The sequence below is a fragment of the Dermacentor albipictus genome, chromosome 9 (assembly GCF_038994185.2).
Source record: "Dermacentor albipictus isolate Rhodes 1998 colony chromosome 9, USDA_Dalb.pri_finalv2, whole genome shotgun sequence".
Lineage (NCBI taxonomy): Eukaryota > Metazoa > Arthropoda > Arachnida > Ixodida > Ixodidae > Dermacentor > Dermacentor albipictus.
Genome location: NC_091829.1, coordinates 37,858,883 through 37,878,892, shown reverse-complemented (window position 1 = coordinate 37,878,892; position 20,010 = coordinate 37,858,883). Strand labels below are relative to the sequence as shown.

Sequence of the window (20,010 nt, the reverse complement as noted above, 5' to 3'; positions counted from 1 at the left end):
GGGGAGCGAGTCCTTCGCTCCCCAACTTGCATGAAACGCATTGCATTGCATGAAACGCGTTGTCCTTCACGTCAGCAACAATGTTTGCTAGTGTCGTGGTCTCCAAAATACGATTCACGCTGAGATGTCGTTGCACTCTCTATCTGTGGCGCTTGAAACCTGCATCTGCGCTACCCTCTTAATTTTGATTTATCCATTTGTCATTTCAGAAATAATGATCGTCAACCTAAGGGAACGCCGCCGCACCCGGCGGGTGCGACCAGGTCCACATGAACAGCCAAACTTGGAACTGCGCGCAAGGTGAGTGAGTGAGTGAGTGAGTGAGTGAGTGAGTGAGTGAGTGAGTGAGTGAGTGAGTGAGTGAGTGAGTGAGTGAGTGAGTGAGTGAGTGAGTGAGTGAGTGAGTGAGTGAGTGAGTGAGTGAGTGAGTGAGTGAACGGCCAAGAGCTCTTGCCTCTCGGCGGCTTCCCTGGCCCGCTGGACGGTCCACTGTTGGTCTTCCAGGTTCGAGCTGAGCAACGCGGCCTGCCATCGCGCGCGGAGGCTGTCGATGGAGGCTTCGCTCTCAGTGTTCCCTATTAGTCCCTGGCATTCTCAAAGCATGTGTTCTAGCGTGGCTCTGGTGCCACACACTGTGCATCTATCTGTTGTGTATATGTCTGGATAAATAGCGGGCATTAGTATCGGACTCTTGTATGACTGCCCGCAGGGTTTCCTTCCTTCATTATTTATTTATTTATTTATTTATTTATTTATTTATTTATTTAATGAAGGCAACTTCAGAAGATTCGGCTGAAGATCCGACGCTGTTCTTCGGTAAAGCAAGCGCCTCGGTTCATACCAAGCCATGCCAAGTCGTGGCGGCGCGATCGCGAAGTTTCTGACCAGAAGAGCCGGCTTGCCGCCGCGTTTACTTCAAACAACCCTGTTGTCCCTGCGATGCCAGTGCTTCGGGTATACCAGCCAACTCCCAAAATTTCCGTTATGTTAAAGAATTTGCACAAGTGTTACGATTTTTCGACCGTTGCTTCAGGTTTTGCGAAAAACAAACACTGTTCGTGAAAACATCTCGCTCCTCAGTCTCCGAACATTCAGTTAGGAGCTTTCTGATGGTGGAACGACGCCTGTGTGTGTGTGTGTGTGTGTGTGTGTGTGTGTGTGTGTGTGTGTGTGTGTGTGTGTGTGTGTGTGTGTGTGTGTGTGTGTGTGTGTGTGTGTGTGTGTGTGTTTGTGTTTGTGTGTGTGTGTGTGTGCGCGCGCCCTTGCGAGTTCTACGAGTATTGATTCCTCGAGCGCTTTCCTTTGTGCAGGAAGCGCGTTTTGGTAAGTGTAAGCGATGAAAAAAAGACTTGGATCCTGCTGGTTTGCGACGGCTCGGGGAAGTGCGTGCTATATCAAGCTACTGTGCGGAGCTACCCTGGACATGAGGAGGCGCCTCTTCAGTGATCGGCACCAGCACCTCGTGGGTAAGTCGTAAGTGGGACACGTTCTAATGTCTCGTTGATTAGCTTTGAGCTAACGATTTAATAACGATAATTAAGGGGAGGGGCAGAACCCTGCACGCAACGTTTCGTGAAGCTATAGGCGATGGCAACAGCACGCAGGCCTAGAGAGGCTTGTTTCAGGACCAGCATTCAGATGTGAGCTGTGAATAGACTTGCGTGCAAGAGGGAGAGAGAGAGAGAGAGAGTGGAACACAGGAAGGCAGGGATGTTAACTAGTCAATAGTATGGTTGGCTACCCTACGCTGGGGGACGGGAGAAGGGCAAGAGAGAAGGGAGAGAGAAGGTGTAGATACGTGTGCGGACAGCACTTGAGTTAAAGCCGCTCGCGCAAACCAGAAGTTCGGAGAAAACACAAGAGTGCCTTCACTACCTTTTGAGCCGATGATCGGTCGGGACGGTGCTCTAGTATATTCTGTTCACTCAGAGGACTCAGAGAACTTACGTGCAAGCTGTTCACTTCTGATATGAACGTGAGGTGGGTATATTTTCATCGTTCCGCTAGTGAGCTCATTGCAATGCACTAGTATCAGATTTTATATGAGCGTCACAGACGGAGGCTGTGCATCTGAAATTCGACGTTGTGTGCGTTCTTGGTGATTTTGCCGGAGATGCTCCGAAAAGACCGGAATGTGTTACGTGTGTGTATAGCGACGGTGAGATGAGAGCCCAGCTGTATCTGAACACGGCGTTTAAAGAGAAAGAGTAAGGACACGAAAGGCAAGGAGGTCAACCAGACGAGCACGCGGTTTGCTACCTCACACTGGGTGGGGGCTAAAGGGAATAGAAAGAGGGAGAGAGGGAGCACTGAGTGCGTGTGGAAGGATGCCCACGGACACTATAAACGGTCTCTTAAACCGGTGCACTTCAAGTTAACGTAGCACTTGCGTTGTGTTGCTAGCAGTATGCCTACGCTTCAGGTGAATGATCCGCGTTCTTTGGGATGTGCTGCGCTCATGGGAAGGCGGGAAAGTTGAAATTAAATGACTGAGTAGTTTTTATGACACTGTTTTTCAAGCGCTTGCTAGAAAACGAAAGCAGAGAAAGAAAGTGCAGTACAGTGCGCACCAAAACATACGTGGCGCCGTAAGGTGGGAAAGGACTTTAACTTGATTATTTGCAACAAGGCAGCTAGGTAACAACTACGCCATGAGGCAATTCTCATAAATTATCTTAACGGCTCTTAAGGTCTTTTACGGTGCATGAAACTCTCACCGAGGTGCATATCTTGTAAGATATGCCTTTTCTGCTTGGTGTTGGTGGCGGTGGGGCCGCATTACGTGTTCCGTATCAAGTGGTAGCTACTGAACACTTCTGTATACACTATAAATTCTTTGCGTTCCTTCAGCTTAGCGCTCTCGCGTCTGATACTGATCAACCATGTAGCCTTTATGCACAGATTACAATTGTCTAGAAAAGCCAAATGGATATTTTTTTATGCGAAGCATATTACGAGGGCTCAACCCAGCTCCTCAGGCGCGGCGGTGACCATGAAATCACGTGACACCGTGACGTCACGACAGAGGAGAAGTGGCTTTGGCTCAACTCTTGCCAGACGGGCTGGGTGGGAATCGAACCAGGGTCTCCGGAGTGTGGGACGGAGACGCTACCACTGAGCCACGAGTACAACGCTTCAAAGCGGTACAAAAGCGCCTCTAGTGAATGCGGTGTTGCCTTAGAAACGCGCTGTTTCTAAGGCGTGCGTCTCTTGCTCAGGCGCACATTTCGTTGCCGCGCCGAACGCTGCTTTGCTCGACGCTCACCGCGTCCAATGCGGGGCGCGTAGTCGCTGCCCTGTAGCCCATTGTCTTACACCCCTTGGCGGGTCGACGGGAACGCTGTCGCGTTCCACTCTTGAAGGCGAAGAAGTAATGCATGAGTTGTTTCTTCGTCTAGCCGAACCAAATATAGCCAAGCAACAGCAGTTCACCAGGCTAAACAGTGGTTCAACAACTAAAATAAAGGCTAGTATGCTTCGCATCCTGGGCTTAACCTTACCTAAGCCACAGCCATTTTTTTATATCCGAAAGCATCAAATGGCCCATTACGTGAAAAAGCCTCACGTCTCTCATTCGTAGCACCGAAATTGCACCTAAGCGCCCATTGCCAGTGGCTGCGACGCCACATCAGGCGCGCAGCTCGACGGAGTTGCCATTGGCTGCGACACCATCACACGAGCGCGCCTGGACGAAGCAGAGCGTGTGAAAGGGGACACCTGCTGGGGCGTTAGCGTGAGGGGAGGGGGCATCGCCGCGACGCCACGTCACACTCGCTCACGGAAGCCTGTGTTATCCGCGCGTTCCTTGTCCGCGGAAGCTCTCGCCTGCCTTCTAAGTTCGCCTCCGTCAGGCCAAATCAAAGCGCGCCAAGCGCCTCAACGCGTTCGCTTGCCCGCGAGAAGTTCATAACTCGAAAGACCGCTCAGCGGCGTTCATTTGACCATTCAACGCTTTCACGTTCACAACGCATGCGTAGGTGACCTCGCATTTATTTTTGCTATTCTTCCTCTCGGTCCTCCTATGTGGCGGCTGCCGCACGAGGCTTGCGCGATGGCGCTGTCCAACCCTGGATTGGCTTGGAGCCTGGCTGGGGACTTGGCTTTGCCCATAGCCGGCTGGATGGCAATCCAGCCGCCGCAGTAGTGCGCCGTGTTAGCGCCCCGTGTATTTTGATTGATGAAGCGCAGCTGGCGTGATTGCACCGCCAACGCCGAGTCGGGGGCGAAGCGGCGCAGCGGTGCGCAAACGACGCAGTCTTCTCTCAAGTGGCCCCCCGTGCCTTGATTTCTGCGGCAGGCGATGAGGGGGGGGGGGGGGGGGGGAAGAGGCATATCCGAGAATTCCGATGACATATTGTCTCCGAGCATAAGTGAAGGAGTGCCGCGTTGTTTGTTTACTGGGTCCTCACTGTTCTGTCCCTTGTCTGCTGTGGATACTTCGTTACCCTTCGCTTTTGTGCCTCAAGTTTGGTATTCGACTATAAAATTATCCTATAGCGATCTGTTAAGAGGATACCAGTAGCCCAAATTTAGAGTTGCTTACGAAGCCGCTCCGAATTGCACACGTAAATCAGACATAGATGCACGTGCTGTCTTTAAAGGGCTCTTAAAGAGAAAACGTTTTTTAGCTGTATTGTAAATTTATCACGAGGGGGTGGGCTTGATCACGGCCGCATCGGCTGCATTCCAGTGGGGGTGGAATGCAAAAAAAAGAAGGTGGTGTTCCGCGCATTGGGTGTTCGTTAAGGAACCCTAGATGGCCAAAATTAATTCGAAGCCCTCCACCATACCGTGTCCTCCGTAACCTAATGTACAGTTTTGGGATGGTAAAGCCCACTATTTAATGAAGCGTCTCGTTAATTGTCTAATGTCTAATGTGATGTCTAATGTGAAGACCAGTGTCTCGCAGAACAGCAGGCCGTATTGACGTGGAATCGGCGCCAGCACGGTTTAGAATGACGTCGTCGATCTGCATACTGACTAATTTTTGTCATTATTCCGTCGCAAGCATTCGAACAGTGCCGCCGGCAGTTTCACATCGCTAACACGAAACCGCCTCTCGATATGCGACGAGCAGCAACGGTTATCAGCAGCTGCAGCTTTGAGTCACGCGTGGCGACGATCGTTTGCCGCGACGCAGCGCTTCTTCGGGCACGAAGGCCGAACAGTTGTGCTCCCTGCAGTGCCGGACATCGGACAAGAAGCTGACGTCGAACATTGTAGAACCCAAAAAGTTTGAGGTGTCCTGCTACGCCACCACCAGTCGGGTCTCTCTTTTGCAAGGCTCAAACCTACGATGTCTGACCCACATGGCGCGTTAACCCAGACGTTCTCTTGTTTGCGAAGCCTCAAGTCGCAGCGGTAGCGCCTTTGTTTTGCGATTGTCTGTGACCGTTGTTTGGAACTGTCGGTCCTCTGGAGTCGTTCGGTGAAGGCGACTCAGGTCGACGTCGCACTCGAGTCTGCCAGAGGACTGGTCGGAAATCAGCTGCGGAGTTTCGACACAGCGACAGCGTAAATGTGAATGAAAGCTATGTGCCTCGCTGTGAGGTCGAATTGTTTCAACGGTCAAGCGGCTAATTACAATTGGCAAATTGGGTGTATAATTCGCAAACCAGGTACGTTTCGTTTCGTTGCCTTTCAACACTAGGTCGACATATCGCGTGTATGTTCTCAGTATGTTTGTGTGTGTAAAGAAATTGCTTATATAGACGTTAGTTTTTTCGACAGTTCTTGAGTCATGCTACGCGATTATGTGTTTCGCGATGGTTCGTGCAAAATACCGAAGTACACCCGCGGACAACATTATCTGACAATGAAGCGCCACCTATACGGTGCGGAGCTTCTGCACATGCGTTAGCGCGCCAAATAGTCCGGTGGCGTTAAGGCAGCGCTTTTATTTTCTCGAATCAAACGCTGGATCGACGCAGCAGCCACGTGCGACGGTTAGGTTTTGCCCGAACGGTTTCAACGCTCAGTCGTGTGTTTTGTCTTTTTAGCTGTTGTGAATAGGGGTTTGTGTGTTCTCATTCCCAGCGTAAACTAATGCGGTAGAAAATGTTGAACGCTCTTCTCGCACGGAAGAGGTTTTTTTGAATAAGATTATGGCCAACGCTGCATACACACCACACATACTTGAGAAATGGCACCAACCCAGACAAGCTACGATTACGAACAACTATACCTGATGCACACATTGCCAGGAGTCGTGCAGAGCAGACATGCAACACCTCATTTGGAGCTGGGCAGCTTTCGCTAGGGACATCTAACATTAAACATTTACTACACGGAGATATTAAAACACTAGGAATTGGAATACAAACTAACCCTGAAACGAAGAAAGCTATTGCGACATATCGCAGACAAAGTGGCTTGTTTCGAATAGTGTAGAGGGGCTCGACCAGCCCATGCGAGAGCGGCGGAACTGAACATGCACCTGAGTCTGCATAAAGCGGAAGATCAAAGACTGCGATGATGTGCTTCAGCCAACAATCCGGGAACCCATATTCCTTTCCCACCTAATCCCCAACAGTGGCCTAAAGCCGTCGCCTTCCTAAAGTAAAGGCTTTATTCATTCATACTAAAAGAACTCTCTCTCTCTCTCTCTCTCTCTCTCTCTCTCTCTCTTATGCGCGCTCTGCTCCCGTAGCTTTCCCTTCATTGCCTCGGAAACCTGTCCGCGAGTGAAGTGCGCACGGACACATCTTGAAAATTTTCAACAAGTACTAAACGAATACTGGTGAAAGTCAGAGACAGGAAATGTCCGGGAACTATCGTAAGAATGCCAACCGCGTTAAAAGTTTTGAGCAAACGTCGAAGCATTGACAGCGATGGCCAGGTTTAGCGTTTCGCTAGGTCTTCTCGAGTGGTGTTCATAACTATACGCGGTTGCGACATGTCGCCGCGACGCAGCATGCAAGTGAGGAGGAGGAACAGCGCGCTGGTCAGCTACCAGGTGTCTCCCAACGGCTGGCGTGAGGAGTGTCACCAGTGGCGTAGAATGCGCCGCACCTGGATGGTGCACGAGGTGACACCGACTAGAGTGAGCGCCCAGTGAAATGTTAGCTAACGCTAGCTTGACGTTTACTGCTCGTTCCGCTGAGACCAATGGGTGCACAGGGCAGCTAGACAGTAACACAGTGCACTTATATAGTGTGCGTGCGCTCAATGATCATGCCAGCAGCAGAAGGGAGAACGCTGCCCAGGACTGCGATACCACCGAGGCGATTGAGCGTAGCGTCGACCACGCATTGTACATTCCCGTGGAAGCTGAATGGTATTAGCTAGAGTTACCCGTAGCAACTTTAGTGGGAGGAGGAGGGAAAGAGATAAGGAGAAGGCAGGGAGGTTAACCAGAATAACGTCCGGTTTGCTACCCTACACCGGGGGAATGGGAAAGGGGCAAACAAAGATAACAGGGAAAGATAGGAGGGAAGGAAAGAAGGACATTGCGGTGAGTTCGCTGACGTGTGTGGCCTTACAGAACCAGAACTTTAGTGAACTTTACAGAACTTTAGTGGGAAACTGTACGGTTAGCCAGTGACGTGGTCCAAACGCCGCGCTGCCTCCATGTACGTCTTCGGATTTGTCTTCGACTCGCGCGCCTTCGGCCTTTCTCGTCTACCGTCCAGCGTAATACTTCGGCCTCTCCTCCTCGCCCTCTACCGCTTTTGATCCGCGCTCGTGTTTTCGGGGGGGGGGGGGGGGGGGGGCTGTGAACGATGACCCAGATAGCGCGGGGAACCTCGGCATGAGACCTAGAAGACGAATGCGACGCAGTTTTGTTTCTGCCGTCCGCAGCTCCGCTTTTCCATCACGTCGGTCGACGGCAAGTGTCTTTCTTTTTTTCTCTCTCTGTATCTCTTTCTATGGTTCCTGTCTTCTGATAGAATCCGGCCTCGGTGACATGAATCTTCGCGATGGCTGACAAAATTGTCTCTCGCGCTAGCGTCAGCGGGAAAGAAATTACCCGGTCCTTCTCTCGGCTCCTTCGTATGACGGAAAGGTCACAATGGGAGATCCAGAGGTGCGTGCCCTCTTTCAATCTCGTTCCTCATTAAGTGGAACGTGTTTGCGAAAAATGTGTACCTATGTGGTCTACATGACCCTATGTGGAACGAATGTGTTTGATCGTCTGCTCTTAATTCCATCGAGGTCTTTTCCGCTTTTGCTGTATGTCACTCTTAACATCGTTGCAGTTAAGTTTCGCAAGTGCAGCACCTCAATTTCGTTCCAGATATTCATCAGCCTGTTGTTATGTCAACTGCAGGGCGAAGGTCTCTTCCAGCGATCACCAATTTCCCCTGCCTTGGGCAAGCTGATTCCAAGTTGTGCCTACGAATTTCCTCATTTCATCGCATGGCCCAATTCTTGGCCGTTCTGGACTAGGCTTCCTCCATTCCAGATTGATTCCACGAATGAAATAAAACGTATTTTCAAACATATTCAACTCGCCTTGGAAAACTTGCGTAGGATGAAATTAAATGTAAACGCGTTCCTAACAAAGGTCCAGCAGGCGTAAAAATGGTTTGCACGTGAGTGTCCGTACATATCGCTACCAAGTTTCCGGTGATCCGCCGTGGTGTCTTTGTCTACGGAGTTGTGCTGCTGAGCACGAAGTCGCAGGTTAGATTGCCAGCTGCGATAGCCGCATTTCTATGGGAGTGGAATGCCAAAAAAAAAAATAAGAACAGATAAACCGCTCGCGTGCGTATGTTTAGGCACACTTTGAACACCAGGTGGCCAAAATCACTTCGGATCCTGTCTGTTGTCTTTGGCTTTATGACAGAAAAGCAGGGAGGCCACAAACAGAGGCGTACAACAATAAGGTCCCCGATTGTGGTTCATAAAGTCACATTAGGCAAAAAATTGGCAGTGGCTTAGCTCGGCTATGCCAGGAAATACGTAGCGAAAGCTAAGGCATAGCGTGGTTAGCCTTGGTTAATCTTGATTGCAAGTCCAGGTTAGTCTGGTTGTCTAGCCATGTTGCGGCGTTTAGCCAGTCCTTCGTCGCGCTGCTCGTCTGTTTCCTGGGCGATTCGATTCCTCTTCATCTCGTTCCGATGTCGATTCCAGGCCTCCTCCTGCTTATCAGAACTGTCGCCGTCCATACTGCCGCCTCAACTGTGACTGCGGTGCACGCGAGCTCTCCTTTTCAATCTTCCGACTTGTTATCAGGCATGCGACGCAGCTGGCGAAGCGAGCGGAGGCGAGCGCAACGACTAGGAACGCGGTGTGACGTCATACCAAACGGTAAAAGCGGAAAGGCGCGGCGCAGCGCAATGGCGGAACGCCTGTGGCTCGGTGCTACTAGTGGCGCATGCGCAGTAGTGACTAGGGAGCGAGAGAGAGAAATATCCGCGGCGAGGCGCGTGTTGTGACGTCATGTGCCTCCTCGGGACACCGCCACGGCGAAATCGCAAGTTCGCGGCCAGTAAAGCTTTCGCTTTAAAAGACAGCTTGGTGGTGCAGACCACCCACCGCCCATATTCAAAGGGCACGCTCACACCATCTATGCAGCCATCCATCCCTCCACGCACTGCGTCCCTCATGACACATTGTGAAATTTTGGGACGGTAAAGGGACATTGAAGTGAGGAACAAGTTAAACTGCGTTAGTTTACTATCTACAGCATCTAAACATATCCAATTCTTACCGCGAAATCAGGGCTGGTAATCGAGTAATGACGGGTGGTGAGGCCTCTTTGAAGTTCCCGCACCATCTCGCCGTGATGTCATGAGATTCTGTCGGCGTCTGCGCAGGCCCAGTTATCGGAAGTCTTTATCGGTAAAGGTTACCCTATGTCCTATTGAAAAAGAAACAAAGACTGAACTTTGCAAGTATTTAGAACACCACGCCGACGCAAGTACGATAAAATGCGTGATCCCTAACGCCACACTGATGTAACGGGACGTGGCGTTTCCGAGCGAAATTAGAGAAACGGAAGTTTGATGTCAGTTTTCTCTACGAGTAGTCAACCTCATACCGCGAAATTAAGAAAAACAGACTTTTCAAAGAGTAGCTTAGTAGTCTAAACTAATAAAGTTTCTCTTCAATCCTTACAGAGTAAATAAATGTCTGGTCTCTAGAATTTTAATATCTGCTCTATAAGTTCACGACAAAGTTTGCTAGTTGGAAGTCTGGTGCTTGCCTTTGCAGGAGCTGTAAGCATGGCGGTCCAGCGAGCTTGGGATTGGTGGGTAGGACTTTCGTACTCCTGGCTTCAAACGACATTGTGCGTCTGAAAATTCGTCATATTAAACAAACTATCGAGTTTTGCATGCAAGAGTTTGCAATCATTTTACATGTGTCCAAAGTCTCATATACGGGTGGTGTTCAAAACAAGGTGACCGTGACGTGTTTCCGGCTTCTGCTAGCTGTTCCGCTTCTGGCAGAATACCGATGCATGGCCTTCGAGATTAGCTTCAGTTACTCCGAGGAACCCGTCGCTGGGGGTGCAATTAGGACACTACCCATTGCCTTTCGTCCTTAGAAAAATAAATGTACAGTCGCAAAGCGTTCGAAGCCAGGCGCATGAATACTAGACAATATCATGTCATCCTCATCATCATCACGATGACACGATATTGTCTATTATTCGTCTAGACAATATGTGCTACTCATCGTTCCCTTAGCAGCTCACAATAACAGCGTTAGAGTTCCATCTAGCAATTTTACTAGGAAACTGCTACCAACAAGCCCGGGATTGGTTACGTGTGGGTTTCGCGGGCGCCTGGCTTTAAATTACAACAGTCCATGTTTCTTCTCCAGGGGCTTATGAATCAAGCTCCGGCGTTGGGTGGGGTTTCATTCTTAAAAGGACCCCGACCTTCTTTTCAAGTCGCCCTCTCAAGAAGGCTACTTCGTATTTCCGGCCGGATCTCTACATTGGACGTTGAGCGAGGCAGTCCGAAGAATAACGATCGCAACGAGTCCATCAGCGGGTCAGTTCACGGACCGGGGGGAGGGAGAGAGAGAGAGATCGTTTCAGCATTCGGGGTGATTTGTCGACGAACTTCACTTGAGAAGTAACGTGCGAGACTCGGGGAGTGATCAATGGAGTCTGCGCCTTTCTTTCCCCTCTTTACGTGGCTGCTGATTCTGCTGTTTTCCTTTCGGAATCGTTCTCTCCTTGCCCAGTGTTCTTGCCTGAACACAAAGGGGACTCTTCTGGAACCCACCGTCGCGCGAAGATAAAGAAGAAATAAAAAAAAACGTGCAACGAAAACTGCATGAGAAGAAATAGCGAAGGGAGAATGATTTCGCGGTATCGATGTCGAGTCCGCGCGGGCCTGTCAGGAGCAGAGTCGTGTTCATATTTCATTGGGAACTTCTCGGGCGGGTGTCGGGCGTGGTGAACTCCTCCGCACTCCAAGGAGGCAGTCCTCTTCTTCGGTCGTCGCCGCTAGTTGATGATGAAGGAAGGGGGAAGAAAAAAAGATGGCCGTCATAGAGATGCTCGCTTATTTTATCTTCATCCGCGTGGCCAATGACGGCTTCTCCTTTTACGGGTTTCTGCCCCGCCAGCAAGCTCGGAGGCGACGACAGAAAGGGCTCGAGGGAGCTCGCTGACGAAGCATTCTGCTTGTTTGTTGCCAATAACTGCGCAGATAGAAAGAAATGGCGACGAACAGTAGGCTGTCAATGCAACGTGGCCACTTTGCGGACAGCATCAACGAGAACAAGGACAACGAAACTATAAAGACTGTTGGCATACAACGAAATCTGAAAGAACGAGCGATACAACGAGCGACAGCGCCTTGTCTGTCGTACATGTGTTCTTTCGTCCGCGTCTTCGCAGCGCTCATTTCATCAAGTATGCATAACCAACTCACCCACATCAAGCTTCTGCGACTTCAGATTTCTTCTACATTGGGTTCTTTCCTGTCTTCACAAGTTCAACCATGTCCCATCGCCACGTGCATCAACCTCATCGCAATCAAAAAGCGCCTTGTCTGTCGTACATGTGTTCTTTCGTCCGCGTCTTCGCAGCGCTCATTTCATCAAGTATGCATAACCAACTCACCCACATCAAGCTTCTGATACAATTTCGGGTCACCCTCGCACACTGGGCGGTTGACGTACCCTAACTTAACCCGAACAAAGCCGTACAAGGTGGATTAACATTAACAAACGCACTTTGTAAGGAACAAACATGGCGCACTTTGGCAAGTAGTCACTCTCGGATAGCACATTCAAGACACCGCAACCAGAAATCTGCAAGGAGTAGCTGGAAGTCGCAAAGCATTTTCGGTTTTGAGAACGACGGTGGTGGCTGTGCGTGCTTTGGCTGATAAATGGTAGCTTCAGGTTGAACGTGTCGAAGAACTCGCGCTGTCAAGGCGCACATAATAAGCGCCTTTTGTGACTTAGACGCCCGTATGACTTAAGCGCCTGATTTAAGCGCCTGATTTAAGCGCCTGACTTAAGCGCCATAAGCGCCTGTGTCGGTTGTCAGCGCCGCGTTCTGCCTTCCGCTGCAGGCATGAGCATTTGGTCGCGCGCCATGTGCTTATAGCACGCTAGCGTCAAAGATACTGATGGGCTAGTTGGTGAGCCATGATAGCGAACCAGCGCACTCACATCTGACACGTACATACGCGCATAGAAAGTGCGTGTGTATGTCCTTTCTATGTATGCGGGTACGTGTCAAATTAAGTGCTCTGCTTCAATACCACCTGGCGTGCCTGCTGAGCTGCTGTGTGTATGCTGTGCTCTGCGTGGTGCGGCCAGAAGACGTCAAGCCGACGTTTATCTAATATTTTCACGCGGCGCCAACTAACGCGGTCGGTTTCCCCTCCGTCTCATGTCGCGCACCATCGAGGATGGATGGATGGATAGATGGATGGATATTATGAGCGTCCCCTTTGGAACGGGGTGGTGGGTTGCGCCACTAAGCTCTTGTTATTATACTGCCTCATGTCCTACCTAGGTTAAAGAATAATTAAAAATAAACAATATCAACTCTCACAACCAAATTTTCTGATCCCCTATAGTGAACTGTGCTCTTGTACGTGTCCGTTTTTTTTTTGTCGTTTCCCTACTTTTCTTCCACCAATCCTCCAATTGCCTCTTACTATAATCCCTATTGCGGACATGTTTACTTTCCACTGCTCTCGCTGAACCCAAGGGCTTGAAGGAGGCCACTGGTGCCTAAATCGAGGGGCGGCGCCTACAAGGCCCCCTGGTGACACACCTCGTATTGCCTCTAAAAACTATTTTGTTGTTTTGCCAATTAACTAGACACTCCAAGCGAATTTTCGCCGTCGGCGTCGCTATGGGGGTTCCGAATATGTTTAGGTATATGTATGCTACTTGCTTATACATCCTGTATGTGCGGGTGGTGCTTCTACACTATTCGATCGCTAAAGTTGCTCATATCAGGTCTTACGTGTTTCACTGTATTCAAGAGCTTGAAGTAAGGCCTTGTGCAACCCGCGAAACGTTCTCTAACTGCTTTTCGGCGCCAAAATACGTATCGTAGTTAGGAGTAGTACTTTTGCATAAGTTGTTGAAAAACCTTGGGCTACAGTTTTTGTGCAAACGAAAAGTTCTTTTTGAGTACCAATCAAGCTACCATGGTTCCTATTACTTCGACTCAATTACAAGCGATCTTAAGTGGTGATCAATGAAGATTGAAAAGAGTAGCGAGGTAATGTTAAGAGAAAAAATATTAGCGCCATTCCGCTTTGTGAAGGGGGATGACTAGCGGAGCTGTATATATAGTGTTAAACATTTTAATAATAAATATGTTGAATGGAAATAAAATACACATACCACAATGAATTCACTTCTTTCATGATTTTTTGTTGTTTGGTTAAATTGCATACTTAATGCTTTTTTTTCTAATTTTTAACCTTCTTCTCTTTGCCTTTTTAGATTTATTATTTGGTCACGAAGCTAACTATCGCTTTTTGATCGCTATGACGTAGGGCCAGTATCTCTGTGGCGACACTGGAAAGGTTCTTGGCCAATGTAAGGTCTTTACACGACGAATGATGCGTCGTGACCACACTGATGTTTTTTTTAACAGTGAATGCCGATCCCTTCCAAGAGAAGCGCCACGAACTTCTACTATAGCAACCGAGATAGCTCAGTCAGATAACCCTGTAGGCTGCAAAGCCTCCTTATGGTGCAGAAGACCAGCCCAGAGGATCCTATATGTCTAAAGACTCACTTGAATTACCCGCGATAGACGCATTCGGGGTACGTACGGAGACAAGCCATGGGGACACACCCATCTGCCTACTGGCGGTTCTAGCTGCCTCATTCGCTGTCGCTATATAATTAGGAATATTATGCCTCTTAATTAGTTACGTCAAACGCGTCTGTCACCTAGACGGTGTCATCAGTCAAACATGGTTTGTACACTTCGCGCACGGGGACAGCCGTGCAATAAATGGTTACCAGAACAAGTCATGCGCTACATCGGGGGCCGAGCCATCGGCCATGACTTAGATGAACTGGAAGGACAAAGCTGTAGGTAATTTATGCTAGAAAGCTGTGCAAAGCTAGCGGAGCGCGACTTAACGCGTTAGGTATCAGTGTGTGTAGCACTATTTCCAAGCGGTTCTAACATCGTGGTACCGAGAAGCACGTAAGCAGGCGACCATGAAAGCGGCTAGGTGTACTAGACACTTTCGACAAGCTTGAACAACGCTTAAAACGAGTAGGGAAGGAAAGTATGGCAGTGCGGTTCGCCTCGCTCATTCGAGAACCACGAGCCACGTACGCATGGGGACACATCATGAATTCATCATGAATTTGTACATCAACATAGGCAAACAACTGTTGGGCCCATAGCCAAGGCTAGTGTGGGCCCATGTGGTATACATGCGTTTGTGCTGCGGCGATCAGGACAGTGATGAACAAATGTATATTGATTATACATAATTGTACAGGATGAGAAACAAGAGGGAAAAAAGAAAACATACATCAGTGCAACAATAGAATAGTGTTACAGAAAAAATATCACCACAAAGCAACATTCTTAACTAATTTTTGAGAAATATAATCTTTTTATGGAAAATAAAAAGTTACTGGCACTCTTCACTTCTATTGGTAAGGCGTTCCATATCTTTGTACCATGATACTGAATTAGTCTTTGACCGTATGTGTTTCGGGTAATTGGTAAATTGAAATTTATGTTAGTGGCGTGTCTAGTATTTCGTGTAGGAATCGCAAATATACTAAACGACAATGAGTGATTGCGACATATTATGTTATTCACTAAAATAGCAACTTTCATTTCGGAGGATAGGGTAAAGGGAAGTATTTTCAACCTGCAAAATAAATGACTGCTGGATTCGAATGGACAAGAAAACGTCATTATCCGCACCGCTCTCTTTTGTAAGCGCAAAATTGGATCCAAATATGTTTTAAATGTGGACGACCATGATTCGCAACAGTATGTCATATGACAATGAAAGAGAGAAAAGTAGATTATTTTCAGTACCGAAATATCAAAGCATGCCCTCGCCTTTAAGAGCCCATAACACGCTGACGCTAGCTTCGAACATACATTATCAATGTGTGGTTTCCCGTTTAAACTGCTGTCTAGTGTCACGCCCAGATATTTAATTGTGTTCACCTGTTCCAGAATGCTATTATCAAGATATATTTGCAGGGGTGCACTGTTAACATGACTGTGTCTAGAATGAAAAATCATGTAGTGAGTTTTAGCTTTGTTAAGTGTAAGTTTGTTTGCTCCAAACCACGATGAAACACAGATTAGTTCTTTATTAGCAATCTGTATGACTTCGTGAAGTGTTTTGCCTGTAAACACTAGTGCAGTATCGTCCGCGTACATGACAGCTTTGGCAGATGTGAGAATTGAAGGAAAATCGTTGACATACAAGGAAAATAAAATTGGTCCTAGGACAGAACCCTGTGGCACACCAGTTTTAACAAAAGAACATGAAGACGTAAAATTAGTAATTTTAACAAACTGCTGTCGGTTGGTTAAGTAACTAGCAAATGCATCTGCTTATGGATGTGTCCATAAGCAGATGGATTGTCGACTGAAAAACTGACACCGTTATAATGCAGCCGAATAAAGCAATAAAAACGGCCTGTTCCGCGTGAAAATATGATTGCGCATGAGCGCTAGCCTTCCGGATCTCCAATTTTTGGTTAATGATTCCCTGAAAGCCAACAGGGCAGCGCGCTTAAATTTTCATTCGCGCCAAATGTATTGGCTCGAGTTCAATCACTGTACATCCGGATGAACATATGAGATTCAAAAGTGAGATGAAATGGCTGGCGGCGTGTATGAGAGTGTTCACCTATATTTTCGCTTTAGTATATTGCTGCAAAACTATTAAAATGGTAGTACGGCCTTTAATGTCACACTTTAAGTATGCATGAAAGCACTTTAAGTAAGCACATGAAACTGAGTCTGAAGAAAATCGACGAGTACAAATAGTCGCGCCATCACGCTTGATTCGATCGGCTGCGCATCGGAGCTAGTGCAGTGTACCGCCTGCCGCTCCTGACATGAGCAATGTGCACACAAACACTGTGTCGCTCCTGCTGCGCAGCTGTGTACATACAGTGGCTTGAGCAGAACACAGTATACTTCCAGCTACAGAAGCCGACGGCTTTCCTTCAGTCTCATTTCGTGCACCATCCAGGTGCGATGCACGGAACTCTTCTGGTCACGCCAGCGTTAGGTGCCTATACTCTATTTCGGTAGTTTCATGCAGCACTGTGGAAGCCAGAGGACATTTTAGCCAATAGGAAGACCGAAGGTCCTTCGCGATGTTATCTGCGCCGCGTCGTCTGCTAGTCGTCTGCTCTGCCATCCTCCACGGTTGGTGGATTGACGCAATGAATGCTTTGGCAGTGTAACCATGGCCGCGTTTACTTGAAGGCGTCAGCGGGACTCCACCTCATCTACACGTTTTCTCCGTAGTTAATTGCAGCCTCCTTAGCCAGTAGTAAGGGGGAACGCCCTTATAAATGCCGCGTCGTACGTTAGGCGTCTATTTGGCGTTTGTCATGGTCATGGCGATGACACAAACGTTTTACATTTGCCACCATCATCATGTACCGTACTAAAGCGGAGTGAGTGAGTGAAGTAACTTTATTTTGGTCCAGAGAAGACGCAGGAGAGACCCCGCGCCACCCGGCTAGTCCCACGTAGGGACCGCCAAGCCGAGCTTGACGGCCCGATCGCGGGCACTCTGGACGGCCAGGGTTTGGTCGCTGAGTTCGGGGCTGCCCAAGAGCGCAGCCCACCTATCCTCGCTGAAGGAGGAGCCGATGGCTTCACACTCCCACAGCACATGGTCCAATGTTGCCCTTAGTCCACAGGCAGGGCAGTCCGCACTTGGATATCTTTCGGGGTATATGGCATGAAAAACCGCGAGGTTAGGGTACGCACGGGCTTGTAAAAGTCGAAGGGTAACCGCCTGCGCCCTACATAAGGCGGGGTGCGGGAGGGGGAAGACCCGTCTTGAGAGATAGTAGTGCGTGGTGATCTCATTAAACGTAAGCAAGGGTTCCCCGCGGGGCTGAGGAACTGCTGAGGCGGCGCGGTCAGTGAGTCCTCGCGCGGTCTCGTGTGCGCCCTCGTTAGGGTTAGAGGGAGAACCCTCAATCGACCCCAAGTGAGCGGGAAACCAAAATAGAGAATGCGGAGAGATACCTTTGGCGCTTTGGAGAATGCGGAGGGCCTGGGGGGAGACCATACCGGTTTGGTAGGCCTTAATGGCTGCCTTGGAATCACTATATATTGCCTCTCTGCGACCATCGAGCACAGCCAGCGCGATTGCAACCTGTTCGGCTACCACGGGCCTTGAAGTGCGTACCGTAGCGCAGCAAGTGAGCCTTGAATTGGAGTCTACGATGGAGACGGCGAATGCCTCTTGTTGGACATATGCCGCGGCATCCACGAAGCTTGCCTCAATGTGGTTATTCCGGACATGCTCGAGTAGAGCTCTACCCCTGGCCCGACGTCTGCCGACGTTGTTTGCGGGGTGCATATTGCGGGGCAGGGGCGCGATGTGCAGTTGAGACCTGATGTCGCTGGGAATCCGCATGGCGTCAGGGCACTGGTCGACAGGATTGAGGCCCATCTCGTCGAGTATCTTGCGGCCCGTCGGGGTGCCGGATAGCCTGAGCAGCTGTGAGTGCTCTTGGGCCTCGATAATCTCTTCGAGCGTGTTGTGGACTCCGAGCTGCAACAGGTTTTCGGTTTGGGTGCTTGCAGGCAAGCCGAGGGCAAGCTTAAAAACCTTTCTGATGAGTGAATTGAGCTTGTTCCTCTCAGCCACATGCCAATTATGCATGGCCGCCGAGTATGAAAGGTGGCAGAGAACAAAAGCATGTATAATGCGGATGAGATTTTCTTCCTTGATTCCCCGGTGCCTGTTGGCGATCCTCCGAATGAGGCCGAGAGCACTCTCCGTCTTGGCGGTGATCTTTCTGAGTGCGGTTCCATTGGAACCGTTGGATTCGATATACATCCCCAATATTCGGAGTGAGTCCACTCTAGGCACCGGAGACCCGTCACCAGTGAAAAGTCGTATTTCGCTTTCGGACGCCGGTTTCCAATCACGATGGCCGCCACCTCTGGGTCTTTTCTTGTAGAGAAGTAGCTCAGATTTTGATGGAGAACATCTGAGCCCAGTGGGGCGGAGGAAGCGCTCGGTGGCATCGATGGCGCTCTGCATGGCGGCTTCAACTTGACCGTCGCTCCCGCCGACGCACCAGATGGTGATGTCATCTGCGTAGATAGTATGGTTGATTCCTTGAATCTTCGCGAGCTCCTTAGAAAGCCCGATCATTGCGATGTTAAATAATGTTGGCGAGATGACTGAGCCCTGAGGCGTGCCGCGTGAACCGAGGGTGATCTCTTGCGAAAGGTATCCTTCGATCTTGAGCTTGGCAGTTCTCTGGCTGAGGAAGGATCGGACGAAGTCGTAGACCCTCTTCCCGAGCCCGAGGCCGGCAATAGACTGGAGAATGAACTCGTGTGAAATATTGTCGAATGCCTTCTGCAGGTCAAGTCCAAGGATGGCTCTGGTATCTCCCATGCTCCGGTCGATGATCTGATGCTTTATCAGCTTCATGGCGTCCTGTGTCGAGAGGCCGGCTCTGAAACCAATCATATTGTGGGTGTACATGTGATTGGCCTCGATGTGCACCTTGAGCCGGTTGAGCAGGGCATGCTCTGCAACCTTACCAACGCAGGACGTCAGGGAAATTGGTCTTAGATTCTCTATTCCTGGTGCTTTACCGGGTTTGGGGATGAGTACCGTGCAGGCCGCCTTCCACTGTACTAAAGCGGAGCAGTAAATTAATGTTGCAGTGAACCAATACGCCTTTATAGAGTACCGCATCGTAATCGCATTACTAGTGCTGGTGCTGTGGCGCCATTTGCTGGCTAAAAATGAAATCTCTTTTATGGCTTGGCATTATCTCTGTTATCCTAACAGCGCCAAAACAGCTTATCTTATCTATAACAACCAAACATGCCTGATACTTTGCACTCATTGAGCGATCACACTAAGTGATGGCTTATTCTACTATTTATTTCTTGCTTTCAGGGCAGGAAGGCAGTAACAAGTGCAAATTAGCATCGATTAATCATATCATTATAATAAAAACTTAGAGCGCTAAAAACACCCAAGGACGTAGAAGAAGAAACACACCACACGCGCTCGATTTCTTCTTCTACGTCCTTTGTGTTTTTAGCGCTCTAAGTTTTTATTATAACGCGCTACCAACTAGCCCACCTATCCATCCTTTTGTAATCATATGACGCCCAGAAGGCTTCATACATGACAGGAACTGCTGTGAGCGCTACCGGCTATCGAAAGTAGAATTTTGCATGAATACGCACCTGTGGCGATGAGCAAAACTTGAAAGATAAGTCCGCTCGTCGAAACGTCGGCTCCTGCTTTAATCTTGTTCTCGTTTTGCTGAGCGTCTTAAATTTCCATCTCCCGCATTCTCCTGTTTTCCCTCAACATCTCGGAGACGCACATGACACGTAAAAGGCTTCAG

The 20,010-nt window shown here is 49.2% G+C and overlaps 1 long non-coding RNA gene across 2 annotated transcripts in view; it reads left to right on the top strand.

Annotated features, from left to right (window-relative positions):
- Positions 1-209: 209 nt before the first annotated feature.
- LOC135906536 (uncharacterized) overlaps positions 210-20,010 on the top strand; it is a 125,589-nt gene continuing 105,788 nt past the window's right edge. Inside the window, exons 1-2 of one of the 2 annotated variants that reach the window (XR_010565759.2) lie at positions 210-300; positions 1,311-1,466. This is a non-coding gene — a long non-coding RNA (uncharacterized lncRNA). Of the gene's footprint in view, positions 301-1,310; positions 1,467-5,192; positions 5,619-20,010 lie in introns of those variants that run through there. The other variant, XR_011508565.1, reaches the window with a different exon arrangement.